This window comes from Triturus cristatus, chromosome 5_2 (assembly GCF_964204655.1).
Source record: "Triturus cristatus chromosome 5_2, aTriCri1.1, whole genome shotgun sequence".
Classification (NCBI taxonomy): Eukaryota; Metazoa; Chordata; class Amphibia; order Caudata; family Salamandridae; genus Triturus; species Triturus cristatus.
The window spans coordinates 574,279,566-574,301,912 of NC_140588.1; the positions used below are offsets into that span (position 1 = coordinate 574,279,566).

At 53.4% G+C, this 22,347-nt stretch overlaps 17 non-coding genes across 17 annotated transcripts; all 17 read right to left on the minus strand.

Annotated features, from left to right (window-relative positions):
* Window positions 1-976: 976 nt before the first annotated feature.
* On the minus strand, window positions 977-1,048 carry TRNAE-CUC (transfer RNA glutamic acid (anticodon CUC)). Its single transcript has one exon. It is a non-coding gene; the product is annotated as a tRNA-Glu (tRNA).
* A 630-nt stretch (window positions 1,049-1,678) lies between these two features.
* TRNAE-UUC (transfer RNA glutamic acid (anticodon UUC)) lies at window positions 1,679-1,750 on the minus strand. Its single transcript has one exon. It is a non-coding gene; the product is annotated as a tRNA-Glu (tRNA).
* A 1,446-nt stretch (window positions 1,751-3,196) lies between these two features.
* Window positions 3,197-3,268, minus strand: TRNAE-CUC (transfer RNA glutamic acid (anticodon CUC)). The gene has a single exon. It is a non-coding gene; the product is annotated as a tRNA-Glu (tRNA).
* A 630-nt stretch (window positions 3,269-3,898) lies between these two features.
* TRNAE-UUC (transfer RNA glutamic acid (anticodon UUC)) lies at window positions 3,899-3,970 on the minus strand. Its single transcript has one exon. It is a non-coding gene; the product is annotated as a tRNA-Glu (tRNA).
* A 2,148-nt stretch (window positions 3,971-6,118) lies between these two features.
* TRNAE-UUC (transfer RNA glutamic acid (anticodon UUC)) lies at window positions 6,119-6,190 on the minus strand. Its single transcript has one exon. It is a non-coding gene; the product is annotated as a tRNA-Glu (tRNA).
* A 1,446-nt stretch (window positions 6,191-7,636) lies between these two features.
* On the minus strand, window positions 7,637-7,708 carry TRNAE-CUC (transfer RNA glutamic acid (anticodon CUC)). The gene has a single exon. It is a non-coding gene; the product is annotated as a tRNA-Glu (tRNA).
* A 630-nt stretch (window positions 7,709-8,338) lies between these two features.
* Window positions 8,339-8,410, minus strand: TRNAE-UUC (transfer RNA glutamic acid (anticodon UUC)). The gene has a single exon. It is a non-coding gene; the product is annotated as a tRNA-Glu (tRNA).
* A 1,446-nt stretch (window positions 8,411-9,856) lies between these two features.
* TRNAE-CUC (transfer RNA glutamic acid (anticodon CUC)) lies at window positions 9,857-9,928 on the minus strand. The gene has a single exon. It is a non-coding gene; the product is annotated as a tRNA-Glu (tRNA).
* Window positions 9,929-10,558: 630 nt separating this feature from the next.
* TRNAE-UUC (transfer RNA glutamic acid (anticodon UUC)) lies at window positions 10,559-10,630 on the minus strand. Its single transcript has one exon. It is a non-coding gene; the product is annotated as a tRNA-Glu (tRNA).
* A 1,446-nt stretch (window positions 10,631-12,076) lies between these two features.
* TRNAE-CUC (transfer RNA glutamic acid (anticodon CUC)) lies at window positions 12,077-12,148 on the minus strand. Its single transcript has one exon. It is a non-coding gene; the product is annotated as a tRNA-Glu (tRNA).
* A 630-nt stretch (window positions 12,149-12,778) lies between these two features.
* TRNAE-UUC (transfer RNA glutamic acid (anticodon UUC)) lies at window positions 12,779-12,850 on the minus strand. The gene has a single exon. It is a non-coding gene; the product is annotated as a tRNA-Glu (tRNA).
* A 1,446-nt stretch (window positions 12,851-14,296) lies between these two features.
* Window positions 14,297-14,368, minus strand: TRNAE-CUC (transfer RNA glutamic acid (anticodon CUC)). The gene has a single exon. It is a non-coding gene; the product is annotated as a tRNA-Glu (tRNA).
* Window positions 14,369-14,998: 630 nt separating this feature from the next.
* On the minus strand, window positions 14,999-15,070 carry TRNAE-UUC (transfer RNA glutamic acid (anticodon UUC)). The gene has a single exon. It is a non-coding gene; the product is annotated as a tRNA-Glu (tRNA).
* Window positions 15,071-16,516: 1,446 nt separating this feature from the next.
* Window positions 16,517-16,588, minus strand: TRNAE-CUC (transfer RNA glutamic acid (anticodon CUC)). Its single transcript has one exon. It is a non-coding gene; the product is annotated as a tRNA-Glu (tRNA).
* A 2,148-nt stretch (window positions 16,589-18,736) lies between these two features.
* TRNAE-CUC (transfer RNA glutamic acid (anticodon CUC)) lies at window positions 18,737-18,808 on the minus strand. Its single transcript has one exon. It is a non-coding gene; the product is annotated as a tRNA-Glu (tRNA).
* A 630-nt stretch (window positions 18,809-19,438) lies between these two features.
* Window positions 19,439-19,510, minus strand: TRNAE-UUC (transfer RNA glutamic acid (anticodon UUC)). Its single transcript has one exon. It is a non-coding gene; the product is annotated as a tRNA-Glu (tRNA).
* Window positions 19,511-20,956: 1,446 nt separating this feature from the next.
* Window positions 20,957-21,028, minus strand: TRNAE-CUC (transfer RNA glutamic acid (anticodon CUC)). The gene has a single exon. It is a non-coding gene; the product is annotated as a tRNA-Glu (tRNA).
* Window positions 21,029-22,347: the final 1,319 nt, after the last annotated feature.

Here is a 22,347-nt window from a genome sequence, read left to right on the forward strand (position 1 = left end):
GATGCTTCCCAAAGCAATGCAGTGCCACCTACGCAGAGCCCCTGCTTAGAGAAATACACCTCCTATGTCTTTTCCCACTGAAGGGAGCAGGAGGAAGTACTTGCTTCCTGGGGAACATGGGCCTGCCACTGGAATTTGTTAACCCGCCTCTTGCGGATTTCTCCCCTTTCTTTGATTTACACCTGCAGGCTCTCCCTTGCCATCGGAGCAGGATCTGCTGATGCAGGCCCGGCTGGATCAAATGTGCAAAGGCTTGTCCCCAGGCCTCGGGAAAAAATTGAGCAGAGATTCCCGCCTCCGCCTCCTCTTGCCTTCCGAACGGGCTTCCAAACGGGCAATGCCCTGACGGGTCCCCCACACCCCATCCTGCCCATGCCCACACCCCTGTATATGAGGGTGACCCATGTCCCTCACCCTCCATGCTCGAACGGAAGACACGTGTGTCCTGAGGGGAGCGCCAGACAGGCATTTCTCCGGCCAGGCAGACCCCTGCAGCACCCGTTAGGCTCCAAAGCCTGTACATTCCCAAGATGCCACTGGCCACTATGCAAATCAGACAGCCCTGGCCACACCCTCTCCGCCGCTGGGCTCTGTTGCTTTCGGTACGTGCAGCTCAGCTTTTTCTTACCCTGAACCAGACTTCCGTTTCAGCAAAAAGCTGGGTTGCAGTGGGTCCGGGATGCCATTTGGAGACAAAGCCTGCGGCCCTGTCAAAGATGACTTCCTGCCGCACACCATGTGGTCAGAATCCTACGAAAAGAAGCGCACCTCGGAATACAGAATCTCACTTCCTCAAGAGCCTTGCACAAGAGATTTTCCTCCCGCCGAGGAAAGCAACTCAAAGGGAACCTTGCGAAAATCAGATTAGGAGCCAGATTGCGGGATGCTAGGCAAACTGTTTGTCAGAAAAGCAAATTCATTTTGAGAAGCCCTGACCTGCGGGAAGGAAAAGCATTCAAGGGCAGAAGAAGGACTGTTCCCTGACCGGGAATCGAACCCGGGCCGCGGCGGTGAGAGCGCCGAATCCTAACCACTAGACCACCAGGGAACCCACAGCCATACAGCAAAAGTTCCTACACTGCTCTCCTAGTGACAAAGCTCATGGGGGCTGAAAGCATATTTTATTCTACAGCGAAAATGAATCAGAACTTGAAAAAACACTCATGATTCCACCAGACTGTTTGTCACTTCCAAGCACAGGCCATCCCCTCCCCCGTGCTACTGAACCGACGAATTCCTGTACAATCGGGATCCCCGGGAAATCACAAGAGGGACACCTAGTGGCCGCTGATAGCTCAAAGACAGCTGGTACACCTTCTCACACCTACCTCGTTATTCAGCTTGCTGGAAGAATACATTGCGAATGACCGATTCAAGAGTGCAAGGGAGAAGAGTGCTCCAAAGTAGATGTATACATCGCAGCCGGGTTTTCCAGCAATTTACCTTTCTGATGAGCTGGTACTGCACTTTACGCCCACATAGAGCACCTGACTGGGTGGGGGACTGCGTGCGCATGAAGGTGGCTGAGGGCAATGGGAGCAAAGCAACCTGGGACACAGGGGACCCAGCCCCTTTCCTCTGCTTTCGTCTATAGGTCGGGGTGCCTTTTTAAGGACCTTCGATTAAAAAAAGCTGAGCTGCGTGGACAAATTACGCACGTCTACGTCTTAGAGGGATCTTCCCTGACCGGGAATCGAACCCGGGCCGCGGCGGTGAAAGCGCCGAATCCTAGCCACTAGACCACCAGGGAGGAGATGCTCTTGTGAGCCTGCCTTGCTCACTTCCTTATTGTGACTAAGCTAACTCCACTGTATAGATTGCCCATAAAGTACGAGTGGGGAAAAGTTAGGTGTCACACAGTGTGTTTGTCATAAGCAATTACCTTTATCCTCCTGCAAAAGCCTTTTTACTCTGCAATCACCTCTTGCTGGACAGCCTGCGCTGGAGCAGCCAGCATGAAAAGGGAGCTGAGTAAGGCAGGGCCTAGGGTCTCACCAGGGTGGCCGAGTGGTTAAGGCGTTGGACTTAAGATCCAATGGACAGTTGTCCGCATGGGTTCGAGCCCCATCCCTGGTATGGGTTTTCAGCGGGTGTGTAGGAACTTGCAGATGCTTTTTTAAAGCATTTTCCTCTGCCCTCCTCACCCTCCCAGTGCCCTTCCTTAACAGTCCCAATTCACGTCTCAGCTGTGGGGTCTGCTGCTACTCTGCACTTAGCATGGATGCTTCCCAAAGCAATGCAGTGCCACCTACGCAGAGCCCCTGCTTAGAGAAATACACCTCCTATGTCTTTTCCCACTGAAGGGAGCAGGAGGAAGTACTTGCTTCCTGGGGAACATGGGCCTGCCACTGGAATTTGTTAACCCGCCTCTTGCGGATTCCTCCCCTTTCTTTGATTTACACCTGCAGGCTCTCCCTTGCCATCGGAGCAGGATCTGCTGATGCAGGCCCGGCTGGATCAAATGTGCAAAGGCTTGTCCCCAGGCCTCGGGAAAAAATTGAGCAGAGATTCCCGCCTCCGCCTCCTCTTGCCTTCCGAACGGGCTTCCAAACGGGCAATGCCCTGACGGGTCCCCCACGCCCCATCCTGCCCATGCCCACACCCCTGTATATGAGGGTGACCCATGTCCCTCACCCTCCATGCTCGAACGGAAGACACGTGTGTCCTGAGGGGAGCGCCAGACAGGCATTTCTCCGGCCAGGCAGACCCCTGCAGCACCCGTTAGGCTCCAAAGCCTGTACATTCCCAAGATGCCACTGGCCACTATGCAAATCAGACAGCCCTGGCCACACCCTCTCCGCCGCTGGGCTCTGTTGCTTTCGGTACGTGCAGCTCAGCTTTTTCTTACCCTGAACCAGACTTCCGTTTCAGCAAAAAGCTGGGTTGCAGTGGGTCCGGGATGCCATTTGGAGACAAAGCCTGCGGCCCTGTCAAAGATGACTTCCTGCCGCACACCATGTGGTCAGAATCCTACGAAAAGAAGCGCACCTCGGAATACAGAATCTCACTTCCTCAAGAGCCTTGCACAAGAGATTTTCCTCCCGCCGAGGAAAGCAACTCAAAGGGAACCTTGCGAAAATCAGATTAGGAGCCAGATTGCGGGATGCTAGGCAAACTGTTTGTCAGAAAAGCAAATTCATTTTGAGAAGCCCTGACCTGCGGGAAGGAAAAGCATTCAAGGGCAGAAGAAGGACTGTTCCCTGACCGGGAATCGAACCCGGGCCGCGGCGGTGAGAGCGCCGAATCCTAACCACTAGACCACCAGGGAACCCACAGCCATACAACAAAAGTTCCTACACTGCTCTCCTAGTGACAAAGCTCATGGGGGCTGAAAGCATATTTTATTCTACAGCGAATATGAATCAGAACTTGAAAAAACACTCATGATTCCACCAGACTGTTTGTCACTTCCAAGCACAGGCCATCCCCTCCCCCGTGCTACTGAACCGACGAATTCCTGTACAATCGGGATCCCCGGGAAATCACAAGAGGGACACCTAGTGGCCGCTGATAGCTCAAAGACAGCTGGTACACCTTCTCACACCTACCTCGTTATTCAGCTTGCTGGAAGAATACATTGCGAATGACCGATTCAAGAGTGCAAGGGAGAAGAGTGCTCCAAAGTAGATGTATACATCGCAGCCGGGTTTTCCAGCAATTTACCTTTCTGATGAGCTGGTACTGCACTTTACGCCCACATAGAGCACCTGACTGGGTGGGGGACTGCGTGCGCATGAAGGTGGCTGAGGGCAATGGGAGCAAAGCAACCTGGGACACAGGGGACCCAGCCCCTTTCCTCTGCTTTCGTCTATAGGTCGGGGTGCCTTTTTAAGGACCTTCGATTAAAAAAAGCTGAGCTGCGTGGACAAATTACGCACGTCTACGTCTTAGAGGGATCTTCCCTGACCGGGAATCGAACCCGGGCCGCGGCGGTGAAAGCGCCGAATCCTAGCCACTAGACCACCAGGGAGGAGATGCTCTTGTGAGCCTGCCTTGCTCACTTCCTTATTGTGACTAAGCTAACTCCACTGTATAGATTGCCCATAAAGTACGAGTGGGGAAAAGTTAGGTGTCACACAGTGTGTTTGTCATAAGCAATTACCTTTATCCTCCTGCAAAAGCCTTTTTACTCTGCAATCACCTCTTGCTGGACAGCCTGCGCTGGAGCAGCCAGCATGAAAAGGGAGCTGAGTAAGGCAGGGCCTAGGGTCTCACCAGGGTGGCCGAGTGGTTAAGGCGTTGGACTTAAGATCCAATGGACAGTTGTCCGCATGGGTTCGAGCCCCATCCCTGGTATGGGTTTTCAGCGGGTGTGTAGGAACTTGCAGATGCTTTTTTAAAGCATTTTCCTCTGCCCTCCTCACCCTCCCAGTGCCCTTCCTTAACAGTCCCAATTCACGTCTCAGCTGTGGGGTCTGCTGCTACTCTGCACTTAGCATGGATGCTTCCCAAAGCAATGCAGTGCCACCTACGCAGAGCCCCTGCTTAGAGAAATACACCTCCTATGTCTTTTCCCACTGAAGGGAGCAGGAGGAAGTACTTGCTTCCTGGGGAACATGGGCCTGCCACTGGAATTTGTTAACCCGCCTCTTGCGGATTTCTCCCCTTTCTTTGATTTACACCTGCAGGCTCTCCCTTGCCATCGGAGCAGGATCTGCTGATGCAGGCCCGGCTGGATCAAATGTGCAAAGGCTTGTCCCCAGGCCTCGGGAAAAAATTGAGCAGAGATTCCCGCCTCCGCCTCCTCTTGCCTTCCGAACGGGCTTCCAAACGGGCAATGCCCTGACGGGTCCCCCACACCCCATCCTGCCCATGCCCACACCCCTGTATATGAGGGTGACCCATGTCCCTCACCCTCCATGCTCGAACGGAAGACACGTGTGTCCTGAGGGGAGCGCCAGACAGGCATTTCTCCGGCCAGGCAGACCCCTGCAGCACCCGTTAGGCTCCAAAGCCTGTACATTCCCAAGATGCCACTGGCCACTATGCAAATCAGACAGCCCTGGCCACACCCTCTCCGCCGCTGGGCTCTGTTGCTTTCGGTACGTGCAGCTCAGCTTTTTCTTACCCTGAACCAGACTTCCGTTTCAGCAAAAAGCTGGGTTGCAGTGGGTCCGGGATGCCATTTGGAGACAAAGCCTGCGGCCCTGTCAAAGATGACTTCCTGCCGCACACCATGTGGTCAGAATCCTACGAAAAGAAGCGCACCTCGGAATACAGAATCTCACTTCCTCAAGAGCCTTGCACAAGAGATTTTCCTCCCGCCGAGGAAAGCAACTCAAAGGGAACCTTGCGAAAATCAGATTAGGAGCCAGATTGCGGGATGCTAGGCAAACTGTTTGTCAGAAAAGCAAATTCATTTTGAGAAGCCCTGACCTGCGGGAAGGAAAAGCATTCAAGGGCAGAAGAAGGACTGTTCCCTGAACGGGAATCGAACCCGGGCCGCGGCGGTGAGAGCGCCGAATCCTAACCACTAGACCACCAGGGAACCCACAGCCATACAGCAAAAGTTCCTACACTGCTCTCCTAGTGACAAAGCTCATGGGGGCTGAAAGCATATTTTATTCTACAGCGAAAATGAATCAGAACTTGAAAAAACACTCATGATTCCACCAGACTGTTTGTCACTTCCAAGCACAGGCCATCCCCTCCCCCGTGCTACTGAACCGACGAATTCCTGTACAATCGGGATCCCCGGGAAATCACAAGAGGGACACCTAGTGGCCGCTGATAGCTCAAAGACAGCTGGTACACCTTCTCACACCTACCTCGTTATTCAGCTTGCTGGAAGAATACATTGCGAATGACCGATTCAAGAGTGCAAGGGAGAAGAGTGCTCCAAAGTAGATGTATACATCGCAGCCGGGTTTTCCAGCAATTTACCTTTCTGATGAGCTGGTACTGCACTTTACGCCCACATAGAGCACCTGACTGGGTGGGGGACTGCGTGCGCATGAAGGTGGCTGAGGGCAATGGGAGCAAAGCAACCTGGGACACAGGGGACCCAGCCCCTTTCCTCTGCTTTCGTCTATAGGTCGGGGTGCCTTTTTAAGGACCTTCGATTAAAAAAAGCTGAGCTGCGTGGACAAATTACGCACGTCTACGTCTTAGAGGGATCTTCCCTGACCGGGAATCGAACCCGGGCCGCGGCGGTGAAAGCGCCGAATCCTAGCCACTAGACCACCAGGGAGGAGATGCTCTTGTGAGCCTGCCTTGCTCACTTCCTTATTGTGACTAAGCTAACTCCACTGTATAGATTGCCCATAAAGTACGAGTGGGGAAAAGTTAGGTGTCACACAGTGTGTTTGTCATAAGCAATTACCTTTATCCTCCTGCAAAAGCCTTTTTACTCTGCAATCACCTCTTGCTGGACAGCCTGCGCTGGAGCAGCCAGCATGAAAAGGGAGCTGAGTAAGGCAGGGCCTAGGGTCTCACCAGGGTGGCCGAGTGGTTAAGGCGTTGGACTTAAGATCCAATGGACAGTTGTCCGCATGGGTTCGAGCCCCATCCCTGGTATGGGTTTTCAGCGGGTGTGTAGGAACTTGCAGATGCTTTTTTAAAGCATTTTCCTCTGCCCTCCTCACCCTCCCAGTGCCCTTCCTTAACAGTCCCAATTCACGTCTCAGCTGTGGGGTCTGCTGCTACTCTGCACTTAGCATGGATGCTTCCCAAAGCAATGCAGTGCCACCTACGCAGAGCCCCTGCTTAGAGAAATACACCTCCTATGTCTTTTCCCACTGAAGGGAGCAGGAGGAAGTACTTGCTTCCTGGGGAACATGGGCCTGCCACTGGAATTTGTTAACCCGCCTCTTGCGGATTTCTCCCCTTTCTTTGATTTACACCTGCAGGCTCTCCCTTGCCATCGGAGCAGGATCTGCTGATGCAGGCCCGGCTGGATCAAATGTGCAAAGGCTTGTCCCCAGGCCTCGGGAAAAAATTGAGCAGAGATTCCCGCCTCCGCCTCCTCTTGCCTTCCGAATGGGCTTCCAAACGGGCAATGCCCTGACGGGTCCCCCACACCCCATCCTGCCCATGCCCACACCCCTGTATATGAGGGTGACCCATGTCCCTCACCCTCCATGCTCGAACGGAAGACACGTGTGTCCTGAGGGGAGCGCCAGACAGGCATTTCTCCGGCCAGGCAGACCCCTGCAGCACCCGTTAGGCTCCAAAGCCTGTACATTCCCAAGATGCCACTGGCCACTATGCAAATCAGACAGCCCTGGCCACACCCTCTCCGCCGCTGGGCTCTGTTGCTTTCGGTACGTGCAGCTCAGCTTTTTCTTACCCTGAACCAGACTTCCGTTTCAGCAAAAAGCTGGGTTGCAGTGGGTCCGGGATGCCATTTGGAGACAAAGCCTGCGGCCCTGTCAAAGATGACTTCCTGCCGCACACCATGTGGTCAGAATCCTACGAAAAGAAGCGCACCTCGGAATACAGAATCTCACTTCCTCAAGAGCCTTGCACAAGAGATTTTCCTCCCGCCGAGGAAAGCAACTCAAAGGGAACCTTGCGAAAATCAGATTAGGAGCCAGATTGCGGGATGCTAGGCAAACTGTTTGTCAGAAAAGCAAATTCATTTTGAGAAGCCCTGACCTGCGGGAAGGAAAAGCATTCAAGGGCAGAAGAAGGACTGTTCCCTGACCGGGAATCGAACCCGGGCCGCGGCGGTGAGAGCGCCGAATCCTAACCACTAGACCACCAGGGAACCCACAGCCATACAGCAAAAGTTCCTACACTGCTCTCCTAGTGACAAAGCTCATGGGGGCTGAAAGCATATTTTATTCTACAGCGAATATGAATCAGAACTTGAAAAAACACTCATGATTCCACCAGACTGTTTGTCACTTCCAAGCACAGGCCATCCCCTCCCCCGTGCTACTGAACCGACGAATTCCTGTACAATCGGGATCCCCGGGAAATCACAAGAGGGACACCTAGTGGCCGCTGATAGCTCAAAGACAGCTGGTACACCTTCTCACACCTACCTCGTTATTCAGCTTGCTGGAAGAATACATTGCGAATGACCGATTCAAGAGTGCAAGGGAGAAGAGTGCTCCAAAGTAGATGTATACATCGCAGCCGGGTTTTCCAGCAATTTACCTTTCCGATGAGCTGGTACTGCACTTTACGCCCACATAGAGCACCTGACTGGGTGGGGGACTGCGTGCGCATGAAGGTGGCTGAGGGCAATGGGAGCAAAGCAACCTGGGACACAGGGGACCCAGCCCCTTTCCTCTGCTTTCGTCTATAGGTCGGGGTGCCTTTTTAAGGACCTTCGATTAAAAAAAGCTGAGCTGCGTGGACAAATTACGCACGTCTACGTCTTAGAGGGATCTTCCCTGACCGGGAATCGAACCCGGGCCGCGGCGGTGAAAGCGCCGAATCCTAGCCACTAGACCACCAGGGAGGAGATGCTCTTGTGAGCCTGCCTTGCTCACTTCCTTATTGTGACTAAGCTAACTCCACTGTATAGATTGCCCATAAAGTACGAGTGGGGAAAAGTTAGGTGTCACACAGTGTGTTTGTCATAAGCAATTACCTTTATCCTCCTGCAAAAGCCTTTTTACTCTGCAATCACCTCTTGCTGGACAGCCTGCGCTGGAGCAGCCAGCATGAAAAGGGAGCTGAGTAAGGCAGGGCCTAGGGTCTCACCAGGGTGGCCGAGTGGTTAAGGCGTTGGACTTAAGATCCAATGGACAGTTGTCCGCATGGGTTCGAGCCCCATCCCTGGTATGGGTTTTCAGCGGGTGTGTAGGAACTTGCAGATGCTTTTTTAAAGCATTTTCCTCTGCCCTCCTCACCCTCCCAGTGCCCTTCCTTAACAGTCCCAATTCACGTCTCAGCTGTGGGGTCTGCTGCTACTCTGCACTTAGCATGGATGCTTCCCAAAGCAATGCAGTGCCACCTACGCAGAGCCCCTGCTTAGAGAAATACACCTCCTATGTCTTTTCCCACTGAAGGGAGCAGGAGGAAGTACTTGCTTCCTGGGGAACATGGGCCTGCCACTGGAATTTGTTAACCCGCCTCTTGCGGATTCCTCCCCTTTCTTTGATTTACACCTGCAGGCTCTCCCTTGCCATCGGAGCAGGATCTGCTGATGCAGGCCCGGCTGGATCAAATGTGCAAAGGCTTGTCCCCAGGCCTCGGGAAAAAATTGAGCAGAGATTCCCGCCTCCGCCTCCTCTTGCCTTCCGAACGGGCTTCCAAACGGGCAATGCCCTGACGGGTCCCCCACGCCCCATCCTGCCCATGCCCACACCCCTGTATATGAGGGTGACCCATGTCCCTCACCCTCCATGCTCGAACGGAAGACACGTGTGTCCTGAGGGGAGCGCCAGACAGGCATTTCTCCGGCCAGGCAGACCCCTGCAGCACCCGTTAGGCTCCAAAGCCTGTACATTCCCAAGATGCCACTGGCCACTATGCAAATCAGACAGCCCTGGCCACACCCTCTCCGCCGCTGGGCTCTGCTGCTTTCGGTACGTGCAGCTCAGCTTTTTCTTACCCTGAACCAGACTTCCGTTTCAGCAAAAAGCTGGGTTGCAGTGGGTCCGGGATGCCATTTGGAGACAAAGCCTGCGGCCCTGTCAAAGATGACTTCCTGCCGCACACCATGTGGTCAGAATCCTACGAAAAGAAGCGCACCTCGGAATACAGAATCTCACTTCCTCAAGAGCCTTGCACAAGAGATTTTCCTCCCGCCGAGGAAAGCAACTCAAAGGGAACCTTGCGAAAATCAGATTAGGAGCCAGATTGCGGGATGCTAGGCAAACTGTTTGTCAGAAAAGCAAATTCATTTTGAGAAGCCCTGACCTGCGGGAAGGAAAAGCATTCAAGGGCAGAAGAAGGACTGTTCCCTGACCGGGAATCGAACCCGGGCCGCGGCGGTGAGAGCGCCGAATCCTAACCACTAGACCACCAGGGAACCCACAGCCATACAGCAAAAGTTCCTACACTGCTCTCCTAGTGACAAAGCTCATGGGGGCTGAAAGCATATTTTATTCTACAGCGAATATGAATCAGAACTTGAAAAAACACTCATGATTCCACCAGACTGTTTGTCACTTCCAAGCACAGGCCATCCCCTCCCCCGTGCTACTGAACCGACGAATTCCTGTACAATCGGGATCCCCGGGAAATCACAAGAGGGACACCTAGTGGCCGCTGATAGCTCAAAGACAGCTGGTACACCTTCTCACACCTACCTCGTTATTCAGCTTGCTGGAAGAATACATTGCGAATGACCGATTCAAGAGTGCAAGGGAGAAGAGTGCTCCAAAGTAGATGTATACATCGCAGCCGGGTTTTCCAGCAATTTACCTTTCTGATGAGCTGGTACTGCACTTTACGCCCACATAGAGCACCTGACTGGGTGGGGGACTGCGTGCGCATGAAGGTGGCTGAGGGCAATGGGAGCAAAGCAACCTGGGACACAGGGGACCCAGCCCCTTTCCTCTGCTTTCGTCTATAGGTCGGGGTGCCTTTTTAAGGACCTTCGATTAAAAAAAGCTGAGCTGCGTGGACAAATTACGCACGTCTACGTCTTAGAGGGATCTTCCCTGACCGGGAATCGAACCCGGGCCGCGGCGGTGAAAGCGCCGAATCCTAGCCACTAGACCACCAGGGAGGAGATGCTCTTGTGAGCCTGCCTTGCTCACTTCCTTATTGTGACTAAGCTAACTCCACTGTATAGATTGCCCATGAAGTACGAGTGGGGAAAAGTTAGGTGTCACACAGTGTGTTTGTCATAAGCAATTACCTTTATCCTCCTGCAAAAGCCTTTTTACTCTGCAATCACCTCTTGCTGGACAGCCTGCGCTGGAGCAGCCAGCATGAAAAGGAAGCTGAGTAAGGCAGAGCCTAGGGTCTCACCAGGGTGGCCGAGTGGTTAAGGCGTTGGACTTAAGATCCAATGGACAGTTGTCCGCATGGGTTCGAGCCCCATCCCTGGTATGGGTTTTCAGCGGGTGTGTAGGAACTTGCAGATGCTTTTGTAAAGCATTTTCCTCTGCCCTCCTCACCCTCCCAGTGCCCTTCCTTAACAGTCCCAATTCACGTCTCAGCTGTGGGGTCTGCTGCTACTCTGCACTTAGCATGGATGCTTCCCAAAGCAATGCAGTGCCACCTACGCAGAGCCCCTGCTTAGAGAAATACACCTCCTATGTCTTTTCCCACTGAAGGGAGCAGGAGGAAGTACTTGCTTCCTGGGGAACATGGGCCTGCCACTGGAATTTGTTAACCCGCCTCTTGCGGATTTCTCCCCTTTCTTTGATTTACACCTGCAGGCTCTCCCTTGCCATCGGAGCAGGATCTGCTGATGCAGGCCCGGCAGGATCAAATGTGCAAAGGCTTGTCCCCAGGCCTCGGGAAAAAATTGAGCAGAGATTCCCGCCTCCGCCTCCTCTTGCCTTCCGAACGGGCTTCCAAACGGGCAATGCCCTGACGGGTCCCCCACACCCCATCCTGCCCATGCCCACACCCCTGTATATGAGGGTGACCCATGTCCCTCACCCTCCATGCTCGAACGGAAGACACGTGTGTCCTGAGGGGAGCGCCAGACAGGCATTTCTCCGGCCAGGCAGACCCCTACAGCACCCGTTAGGCTCCAAAGCCTGTACATTCCCAAGATGCCACTGGCCACTATGCAAATCAGACAGCCCTGGCCACACCCTCTCCGCCGCTGGGCTCTGTTGCTTTCGGTACGTGCAGCTCAGCTTTTTCTTACCCTGAACCAGACTTCCGTTTCAGCAAAAAGCTGGGTTGCAGTGGGTCCGGGATGCCATTTGGAGACAAAGCCTGCGGCCCTGTCAAAGATGACTTCCTGCCGCACACCATGTGGTCAGAATCCTACGAAAAGAAGCGCACCTCGGAATACAGAATCTCACTTCCTCAAGAGCCTTGCACAAGAGATTTTCCTCCCGCCGAGGAAAGCAACTCAAAGGGAACCTTGCGAAAATCAGATTAGGAGCCAGATTGCGGGATGCTAGGCAAACTGTTTGTCAGAAAAGCAAATTCATTTTGAGAAGCCCTGACCTGCGGGAAGGAAAAGCATTCAAGGGCAGAAGAAGGACTGTTCCCTGACCGGGAATCGAACCCGGGCCGCGGCGGTGAGAGCGCCAAATCCTAACCACTAGACCACCAGGGAACCCACAGCCATACAGCAAAAGTTCCTACACTGCTCTCCTAGTGACAAAGCTCATGGGGGCTGAAAGCATATTTTATTCTACAGCGAATATGAATCAGAACTTGAAAAAACACTCATGATTCCACCAGACTGTTTGTCACTTCCAAGCACAGGCCATCCCCTCCCCCGTGCTACTGAACCGACGAATTCCTGTACAATCGGGATCCCCGGGAAATCACAAGAGGGACACCTAGTGGCCGCTGATAGCTCAAAGACAGCTGGTACACCTTCTCACACCTACCTCGTTATTCAGCTTGCTGGAAGAATACATTGCGAATGACCGATTCAAGAGTGCAAGGGAGAAGAGTGCTCCAAAGTAGATGTATACATCGCAGCCGGGTTTTCCAGCAATTTACCTTTCTGATGAGCTGGTACTGCACTTTACGCCCACATAGAGCACCTGACTGGGTGGGGGACTGCGTGCGCATGAAGGTGGCTGAGGGCAATGGGAGCAAAGCAACCTGGGACACAGGGGACCCAGCCCCTTTCCTCTGCTTTCGTCTATAGGTCGGGGTGCCTTTTTAAGGACCTTCGATTAAAAAAAGCTGAGCTGCGTGGACAAATTACGCACGTCTACGTCTTAGAGGGATCTTCCCTGACCGGGAATCGAACCCGGGCCGCGGCGGTGAAAGCGCCGAATCCTAGCCACTAGACCACCAGGGAGGAGATGCTCTTGTGAGCCTGCCTTGCTCACTTCCTTATTGTGACTAAGCTAACTCCACTGTATAGATTGCCCATAAAGTACGAGTGGGGAAAAGTTAGGTGTCACACAGTGTGTTTGTCATAAGCAATTACCTTTATCCTCCTGCAAAAGCCTTTTTACTCTGCAATCACCTCTTGCTGGACAGCCTGCGCTGGAGCAGCCAGCATGAAAAGGGAGCTGAGTAAGGCAGGGCCTAGGGTCTCACCAGGGTGGCCGAGTGGTTAAGGCGTTGGACTTAAGATCCAATGGACAGTTGTCCGCATGGGTTCGAGCCCCATCCCTGGTATGGGTTTTCAGCGGGTGTGTAGGAACTTGCAGATGCTTTTTTAAAGCATTTTCCTCTGCCCTCCTCACCCTCCCAGTGCCCTTCCTTAACAGTCCCAATTCACGTCTCAGCTGTGGGGTCTGCTGCTACTCTGCACTTAGCATGGATGCTTCCCAAAGCAATGCAGTGCCACCTACGCAGAGCCCCTGCTTAGAGAAATACACCTCCTATGTCTTTTCCCACTGAAGGGAGCAGGAGGAAGTACTTGCTTCCTGGGGAACATGGGCCTGCCACTGGAATTTGTTAACCCGCCTCTTGCGGATTTCTCCCCTTTCTTTGATTTACACCTGCAGGCTCTCCCTTGCCATCGGAGCAGGATCTGCTGATGCAGGCCCGGCTGGATCAAATGTGCAAAGGCTTGTCCCCAGGCCTCGGGAAAAAATTGAGCAGAGATTCCCGCCTCCGCCTCCTCTTGCCTTCCGAACGGGCTTCCAAACGGGCAATGCCCTGACGGGTCCCCCACACCCCATCCTGCCCATGCCCACACCCCTGTATATGAGGGTGACCCATGTCCCTCACCCTCCATGCTCGAACGGAAGACACGTGTGTCCTGAGGGGAGCGCCAGACAGGCATTTCTCCGGCCAGGCAGACCCCTGCAGCACCCGTTAGGCTCCAAAGCCTGTACATTCCCAAGATGCCACTGGCCACTATGCAAATCAGACAGCCCTGGCCACACCCTCTCCGCCGCTGGGCTCTGTTGCTTTCGGTACGTGCAGCTCAGCTTTTTCTTACCCTGAACCAGACTTCCGTTTCAGCAAAAAGCTGGGTTGCAGTGGGTCCGGGATGCCATTTGGAGACAAAGCCTGCGGCCCTGTCAAAGATGACTTCCTGCCGCACACCATGTGGTCAGAATCCTACGAAAAGAAGCGCACCTCGGAATACAGAATCTCACTTCCTCAAGAGCCTTGCACAAGAGATTTTCCTCCCGCCGAGGAAAGCAACTCAAAGGGAACCTTGCGAAAATCAGATTAGGAGCCAGATTGCGGGATGCTAGGCAAACTGTTTGTCAGAAAAGCAAATTCATTTTGAGAAGCCCTGACCTGCGGGAAGGAAAAGCATTCAAGGGCAGAAGAAGGACTGTTCCCTGACCGGGAATCGAACCCGGGCCGCGGCGGTGAGAGCGCCGAATCCTAACCACTAGACCACCAGGGAACCCACAGCCATTCAGCAAAAGTTCCTACACTGCTCTCCTAGTGACAAAGCTCATGGGGGCTGAAAGCATATTTTATTCTACAGCGAATATGAATCAGAACTTGAAAAAACACTCATGATTCCACCAGACTGTTTGTCACTTCCAAGCACAGGCCATCCCCTCCCCCGTGCTACTGAACCGACGAATTCCTGTACAATCGGGATCCCCGGGAAATCACAAGAGGGACACCTAGTGGCCGCTGATAGCTCAAAGACAGCTGGTACACCTTCTCACACCTACCTCGTTATTCAGCTTGCTGGAAGAATACATTGCGAATGACCGATTCAAGAGTGCAAGGGAGAAGAGTGCTCCAAAGTAGATGTATACATCGCAGCCGGGTTTTCCAGCAATTTACCTTTCCGATGAGCTGGTACTGCACTTTACGCCCACATAGAGCACCTGACTGGGTGGGGGACTGCGTGCGCATGAAGGTGGCTGAGGGCAATGGGAGCAAAGCAACCTGGGACACAGGGGACCCAGCCCCTTTCCTCTGCTTTCGTCTATAGGTCGGGGTGCCTTTTTAAGGACCTTCGATTAAAAAAAGCTGAGCTGCGTGGACAAATTACGCACGTCTACGTCTTAGAGGGATCTTCCCTGACCGGGAATCGAACCCGGGCCGCGGCGGTGAAAGCGCCGAATCCTAGCCACTAGACCACCAGGGAGGAGATGCTCTTGTGAGCCTGCCTTGCTCACTTCCTTATTGTGACTAAGCTAACTCCACTGTATAGATTGCCCATAAAGTACGAGTGGGGAAAAGTTAGGTGTCACACAGTGTGTTTGTCATAAGCAATTACCTTTATCCTCCTGCAAAAGCCTTTTTACTCTGCAATCACCTCTTGCTGGACAGCCTGCGCTGGAGCAGCCAGCATGAAAAGGGAGCTGAGTAAGGCAGGGCCTAGGGTCTCACCAGGGTGGCCGAGTGGTTAAGGCGTTGGACTTAAGATCCAATGGACAGTTGTCCGCATGGGTTCGAGCCCCATCCCTGGTATGGGTTTTCAGCGGGTGTGTAGGAACTTGCAGATGCTTTTTTAAAGCATTTTCCTCTGCCCTCCTCACCCTCCCAGTGCCCTTCCTTAACAGTCCCAATTCACGTCTCAGCTGTGGGGTCTGCTGCTACTCTGCACTTAGCATGGATGCTTCCCAAAGCAATGCAGTGCCACCTACGCAGAGCCCCTGCTTAGAGAAATACACCTCCTATGTCTTTTCCCACTGAAGGGAGCAGGAGGAAGTACTTGCTTCCTGGGGAACATGGGCCTGCCACTGGAATTTGTTAACCCGCCTCTTGCGGATTTCTCCCCTTTCTTTGATTTACACCTGCAGGCTCTCCCTTGCCATCGGAGCAGGATCTGCTGATGCAGGCCCGGCTGGATCAAATGTGCAAAGGCTTGTCCCCAGGCCTCGGGAAAAAATTGAGCAGAGATTCCCGCCTCCGCCTCCTCTTGCCTTCCGTACGGGCTTCCAAACGGGCAATGCCCTGACGGGTCCCCCACGCCCCATCCTGCCCATGCCCACACCCCTGTATATGAGGGTGACCCATGTCCCTCACCCTCCATGCTCGAACGGAAGACACGTGTGTCCTGAGGGGAGCGCCAGACAGGCATTTCTCCGGCCAGGCAGACCCCTGCAGCACCCGTTAAGCTCCAAAGCCTGTACATTCCCAAGATGCCACTGGTCACTATGCAAATCAGACAGCCCTGGCCACACCCTCTCCACCGCTGGGCTCTGCTGCTTTCGGTACGTGCAGCTCAGCTTTTTCTTACCCTGAACCAGACTTCCGTTTCAGCAAAAAGGTGGGTTGCAGTGGGTCCGGGATGCCATTTGGAGACAAAGCCTGCGGCCCTGTCAAAGATGACTTCCTGCCGCACACCATGTGGTCAGAAGCTTACGAAAAGAAGCGCACCTCGGAATACAGAATCTAACTTCCTCAAGAGCCTTGCACAAGAGATTTTCCTCCCGCCGAGGAAAGCAACTCAAAGGGAACCTTGCGAAAATCAAATTAGGAGCCAGATTGCGGGATGCTAGACAAACTGTTTGTCAGAAAAGCAAATTCATTTTGAGAAGCCCTGACCTGCGGGAAGGAAAAGCATTCAAGGGCAGAAGAAGGACTGTTCCCTGACCGGGAATCGAACCCGGGCCGCGGCGGTGAGAGCGCCGAATCCTAACCACTAGACCACCAGGGAACCCACAGCCATACAGCAAAAGTTCCTACACTGCTCTCCTAGTGACAAAGCTCATGGGGGCTGAAAGCATATTTTATTCTACAGCGAATATGAATCAGAACTTGAAAAAACACTCATGATTCCACCAGACTGTTTGTCACTTCCAAGCACAGGCCATCCCCTCCCCCGTGCTACTGAACCGACGAATTCCTGTACAATCGGGATCCCCGGGAAATCACAAGAGGGACACCTAGTGGCCGCTGATAGCTCAAAGACAGCTGGTACACCTTCTCACACCTACCTCGTTATTCAGCTTGCTGGAAGAATACATTGCGAATGACCGATTTAAGAGTGCAAGGGAGAAGAGTGCTCCAAAGTAGATGTATACATCGCAGCCGGGTTTTCCAGCAATTTACCTTTCTGATGAGCTGGTACTGCACTTTACGCCCACATAGAGCACCTGACTGGGTGGGGGACTGCGTGCGCATGAAGGTGGCTGAGGGCAATGGGAGCAAAGCAACCTGGGACACAGGGGACCCAGCCCCTTTCCTCTGCTTTCGTCTATAGGTCGGGGTGCCTTTTTAATGACCTTCGATTAAAAAAAGCTGAGCTGCGTGGACAAATTACGCACGTCTATGTCTTAGAGGGATCTTCCCTGACCGGGAATCGAACCCGGGCCGCGGCGCTGAAAGCGCCGAATCCTAGCCACTAGACCACCAGGGAGGAGATGCTCTTGTGAGCCTGCCTTGCTCACTTCCTTATTGTGACTAAGCTAACTCCACTGTATAGATTGCCCATAAAGTACGAGTGGGGAAAAGTTAGGTGTCACACAGTGTGTTTGTCATAAGCAATTACCTTTATCCTCCTGCAAAAGCCTTTTTACTCTGCAATCACCTCTTGCTGGACAGCCTGCGCTGGAGCAGCCAGCATGAAAAGGGAGCTGAGTAAGGCAGGGCCTAGGGTCTCACCAGGGTGGCCGAGTGGTTAAGGCGTTGGACTTAAGATCCAATGGACAGTTGTCCGCATGGGTTCGAGCCCCATCCCTGGTATGGGTTTTCAGCGGGTGTGTAGGAACTTGCAGATGCTTTTTTAAAGCATTTTCCTCTGCCCTCCTCACCCTCCCAGTGCCCTTCCTTAACAGTCCCAATTCACGTCTCAGCTGTGGGGTCTGCTGCTACTCTGCACTTAGCATGGATGCTTCCCAAAGCAATGCAGTGCCACCTACGCAGAGCCCCTGCTTAGAGAAATACACCTCCTATGTCTTTTCCCACTGAAGGGAGCAGGAGGAAGTACTTGCTTCCTGGGGAACATGGGCCTGCCACTGGAATTTGTTAACCCGCCTCTTGCGGATTTCTCCCCTTTCTTTGATTTACACCTGCAGGCTCTCCCTTGCCATCGGAGCAGGATCTGCTGATGCAGGCCCGGCTGGATCAAATGTGCAAAGGCTTGTCCCCAGGCCTCGGGAAAAAATTGAGCAGAGATTCCCGCCTCCGCCTCCTCTTGCCTTCCGAACGGGCTTCCAAACGGGCAATGCCCTGACGGGTCCCCCACACCCCATCCTGCCCATGCCCACACCCCTGTATATGAGGGTGACCCATGTCCCTCACCCTCCATGCTCGAACGGAAGACACGTGTGTCCTGAGGGGAGCGCCAGACAGGCATTTCTCCGGCCAGGCAGACCCCTGCAGCACCCGTTAGGCTCCAAAGCCTGTACATTCCCAAGATGCCACTGGCCACTATGCAAATCAGACAGCCCTGGCCACACCCTCTCCGCCGCTGGGCTCTGTTGCTTTCGGTACGTGCAGCTCAGCTTTTTCTTACCCTGAACCAGACTTCCGTTTCAGCAAAAAGCTGGGTTGCAGTGGGTCCGGGATGCCATTTGGAGACAAAGCCTGCGGCCCTGTCAAAGATGACTTCCTGCCGCACACCATGTGGTCAGAATCCTACGAAAAGAAGCGCACCTCGGAATACAGAATCTCACTTCCTCAAGAGCCTTGCACAAGAGATTTTCCTCCCGCCGAGGAAAGCAACTCAAAGGGAACCTTGCGAAAATCAGATTAGGAGCCAGATTGCGGGATGCTAGGCAAACTGTTTGTCAGAAAAGCAAATTCATTTTGAGAAGCCCTGACCTGCGGGAAGGAAAAGCATTCAAGGGCAGAAGAAGGACTGTTCCCTGACCGGGAATCGAACCCGGGCCGCGGCGGTGAGAGCGCCGAATCCTAACCACTAGACCACCAGGGAACCCACAGCCATTCAGCAAAAGTTCCTACACTGCTCTCCTAGTGACAAAGCTCATGGGGGCTGAAAGCATATTTTATTCTACAGCGAATATGAATCAGAACTTGAAAAAACACTCATGATTCCACCAGACTGTTTGTCACTTCCAAGCACAGGCCATCCCCTCCCCCGTGCTACTGAACCGACGAATTCCTGTACAATCGGGATCCCCGGGAAATCACAAGAGGGACACCTAGTGGCCGCTGATAGCTCAAAGACAGCTGGTACACCTTCTCACACCTACCTCGTTATTCAGCTTGCTGGAAGAATACATTGCGAATGACCGATTCAAGAGTGCAAGGGAGAAGAGTGCTCCAAAGTAGATGTATACATCGCAGCCGGGTTTTCCAGCAATTTACCTTTCCGATGAGCTGGTACTGCACTTTACGCCCACATAGAGCACCTGACTGGGTGGGGGACTGCGTGCGCATGAAGGTGGCTGAGGGCAATGGGAGCAAAGCAACCTGGGACACAGGGGACCCAGCCCCTTTCCTCTGCTTTCGTCTATAGGTCGGGGTGCCTTTTTAAGGACCTTCGATTAAAAAAAGCTGAGCTGCGTGGACAAATTACGCACGTCTACGTCTTAGAGGGATCTTCCCTGACCGGGAATCGAACCCGGGCCGCGGCGGTGAAAGCGCCGAATCCTAGCCACTAGACCACCAGGGAGGAGATGCTCTTGTGAGCCTGCCTTGCTCACTTCCTTATTGTGACTAAGCTAACTCCACTGTATAGATTGCCCATAAAGTACGAGTGGGGAAAAGTTAGGTGTCACACAGTGTGTTTGTCATAAGCAATTACCTTTATCCTCCTGCAAAAGCCTTTTTACTCTGCAATCACCTCTTGCTGGACAGCCTGCGCTGGAGCAGCCAGCATGAAAAGGGAGCTGAGTAAGGCAGGGCCTAGGGTCTCACCAGGGTGGCCGAGTGGTTAAGGCGTTGGACTTAAGATCCAATGGACAGTTGTCCGCATGGGTTCGAGCCCCATCCCTGGTATGGGTTTTCAGCGGGTGTGTAGGAACTTGCAGATGCTTTTTTAAAGCATTTTCCTCTGCCCTCCTCACCCTCCCAGTGCCCTTCCTTAACAGTCCCAATTCACGTCTCAGCTGTGGGGTCTGCTGCTACTCTGCACTTAGCATGGATGCTTCCCAAAGCAATGCAGTGCCACCTACGCAGAGCCCCTGCTTAGAGAAATACACCTCCTATGTCTTTTCCCACTGAAGGGAGCAGGAGGAAGTACTTGCTTCCTGGGGAACATGGGCCTGCCACTGGAATTTGTTAACCCGCCTCTTGCGGATTTCTCCCCTTTCTTTGATTTACACCTGCAGGCTCTCCCTTGCCATCGGAGCAGGATCTGCTGATGCAGGCCCGGCTGGATCAAATGTGCAAAGGCTTGTCCCCAGGCCTCGGGAAAAAATTGAGCAGAGATTCCCGCCTCCGCCTCCTCTTGCCTTCCGAACGGGCTTCCAAACGGGCAATGCCCTGACGGGTCCCCCACGCCCCATCCTGCCCATGCCCACACCCCTGTATATGAGGGTGACCCATGTCCCTCACCCTCCATGCTCGAACGGAAGACACGTGTGTCCTGAGGGGAGCGCCAGACAGGCATTTCTCCGGCCAGGCAGACCCCTGCAGCACCCGTTAAGCTCCAAAGCCTGTACATTCCCAAGATGCCACTGGTCACTATGCAAATCAGACAGCCCTGGCCACACCCTCTCCACCGCTGGGCTCTGCTGCTTTCGGTACGTGCAGCTCAGCTTTTTCTTACCCTGAACCAGACTTCCGTTTCAGCAAAAAGGTGGGTTGCAGTGGGTCCGGGATGCCATTTGGAGACAAAGCCTGCGGCCCTGTCAAAGATGACTTCCTGCCGCACACCATGTGGTCAGAAGCTTACGAAAAGAAGCGCACCTCGGAATACAGAATCTAACTTCCTCAAGAGCCTTGCACAAGAGATTTTCCTCCCGCCGAGGAAAGCAACTCAAAGGGAACCTTGCGAAAATCAAATTAGGAGCCAGATTGCGGGATGCTAGACAAACTGTTTGTCAGAAAAGCAAATTCATTTTGAGAAGCCCTGACCTGCGGGAAGGAAAAGCATTCAAGGGCAGAAGAAGGACTGTTCCCTGACCGGGAATCGAACCCGGGCCGCGGCGGTGAGAGCGCCAAATCCTAACCACTAGACCACCAGGGAACCCACAGCCATACAGCAAAAGTTCCTACACTGCTCTCCTAGTGACAAAGCTCATGGGGGCTGAAAGCATATTTTATTCTACAGCGAATATGAATCAGAACTTGAAAAAACACTCATGATTCCACCAGACTGTTTGTCACTTCCAAGCACAGGCCATCCCCTCCCCCGTGCTACTGAACCGACGAATTCCTGTACAATCGGGATCCCCGGGAAATCACAAGAGGGACACCTAGTGGCCGCTGATAGCTCAAAGACAGCTGGTACACCTTCTCACACCTACCTCGTTATTCAGCTTGCTGGAAGAATACATTGCGAATGACCGATTTAAGAGTGCAAGGGAGAAGAGTGCTCCAAAGTAGATGTATACATCGCAGCCGGGTTTTCCAGCAATTTACCTTTCTGATGAGCTGGTACTGCACTTTACGCCCACATAGAGCACCTGACTGGGTGGGGGACTGCGTGCGCATGAAGGTGGCTGAGGGCAATGGGAGCAAAGCAACCTGGGACACAGGGGACCCAGCCCCTTTCCTCTGCTTTCGTCTATAGGTCGGGGTGCCTTTTTAATGACCTTCGATTAAAAAAAGCTGAGCTGCGTGGACAAATTACGCACGTCTATGTCTTAGAGGGATCTTCCCTGACCGGGAATCGAACCCGGGCCGCGGCGCTGAAAGCGCCGAATCCTAGCCACTAGACCACCAGGGAGGAGATGCTCTTGTGAGCCTGCCTTGCTCACTTCCTTATTGTGACTAAGCTAACTCCACTGTATAGATTGCCCATAAAGTACGAGTGGGGAAAAGTTAGGTGTCACACAGTGTGTTTGTCATAAGCAATTACCTTTATCCTCCTGCAAAAGCCTTTTTACTCTGCAATCACCTCTTGCTGGACAGCCTGCGCTGGAGCAGCCAGCATGAAAAGGGAGCTGAGTAAGGCAGGGCCTAGGGTCTCACCAGGGTGGCCGAGTTGTTAAGGCGTTGGACTTAAGATCCAATGGACAGTTGTCCGCATGGGTTCGAGCCCCATCCCTGGTATGGGTTTTCAGCGGGTGTGTAGGAACTTGCAAATGCTTTTGTAAAGCATTTTCCTCTGCCCTCCTCACCCTCCCAGTGCCCTTCCTTAACAGTCCCAATTCACGTCTCAGCTGTGGGGTCTGCTGCTACTCTGCACTTAGCATGGATGCTTCCCAAAGCAATGCAGTGCCACCTACGCAGAGCCCCTGCTTAGAGAAATACACCTCCTATGTCTTTTCCCACTGAAGGGAGCAGGAGGAAGTACTTGCTTCCTGGGGAACATGGGCCTGCCACTGGAATTTGTTAACCCGC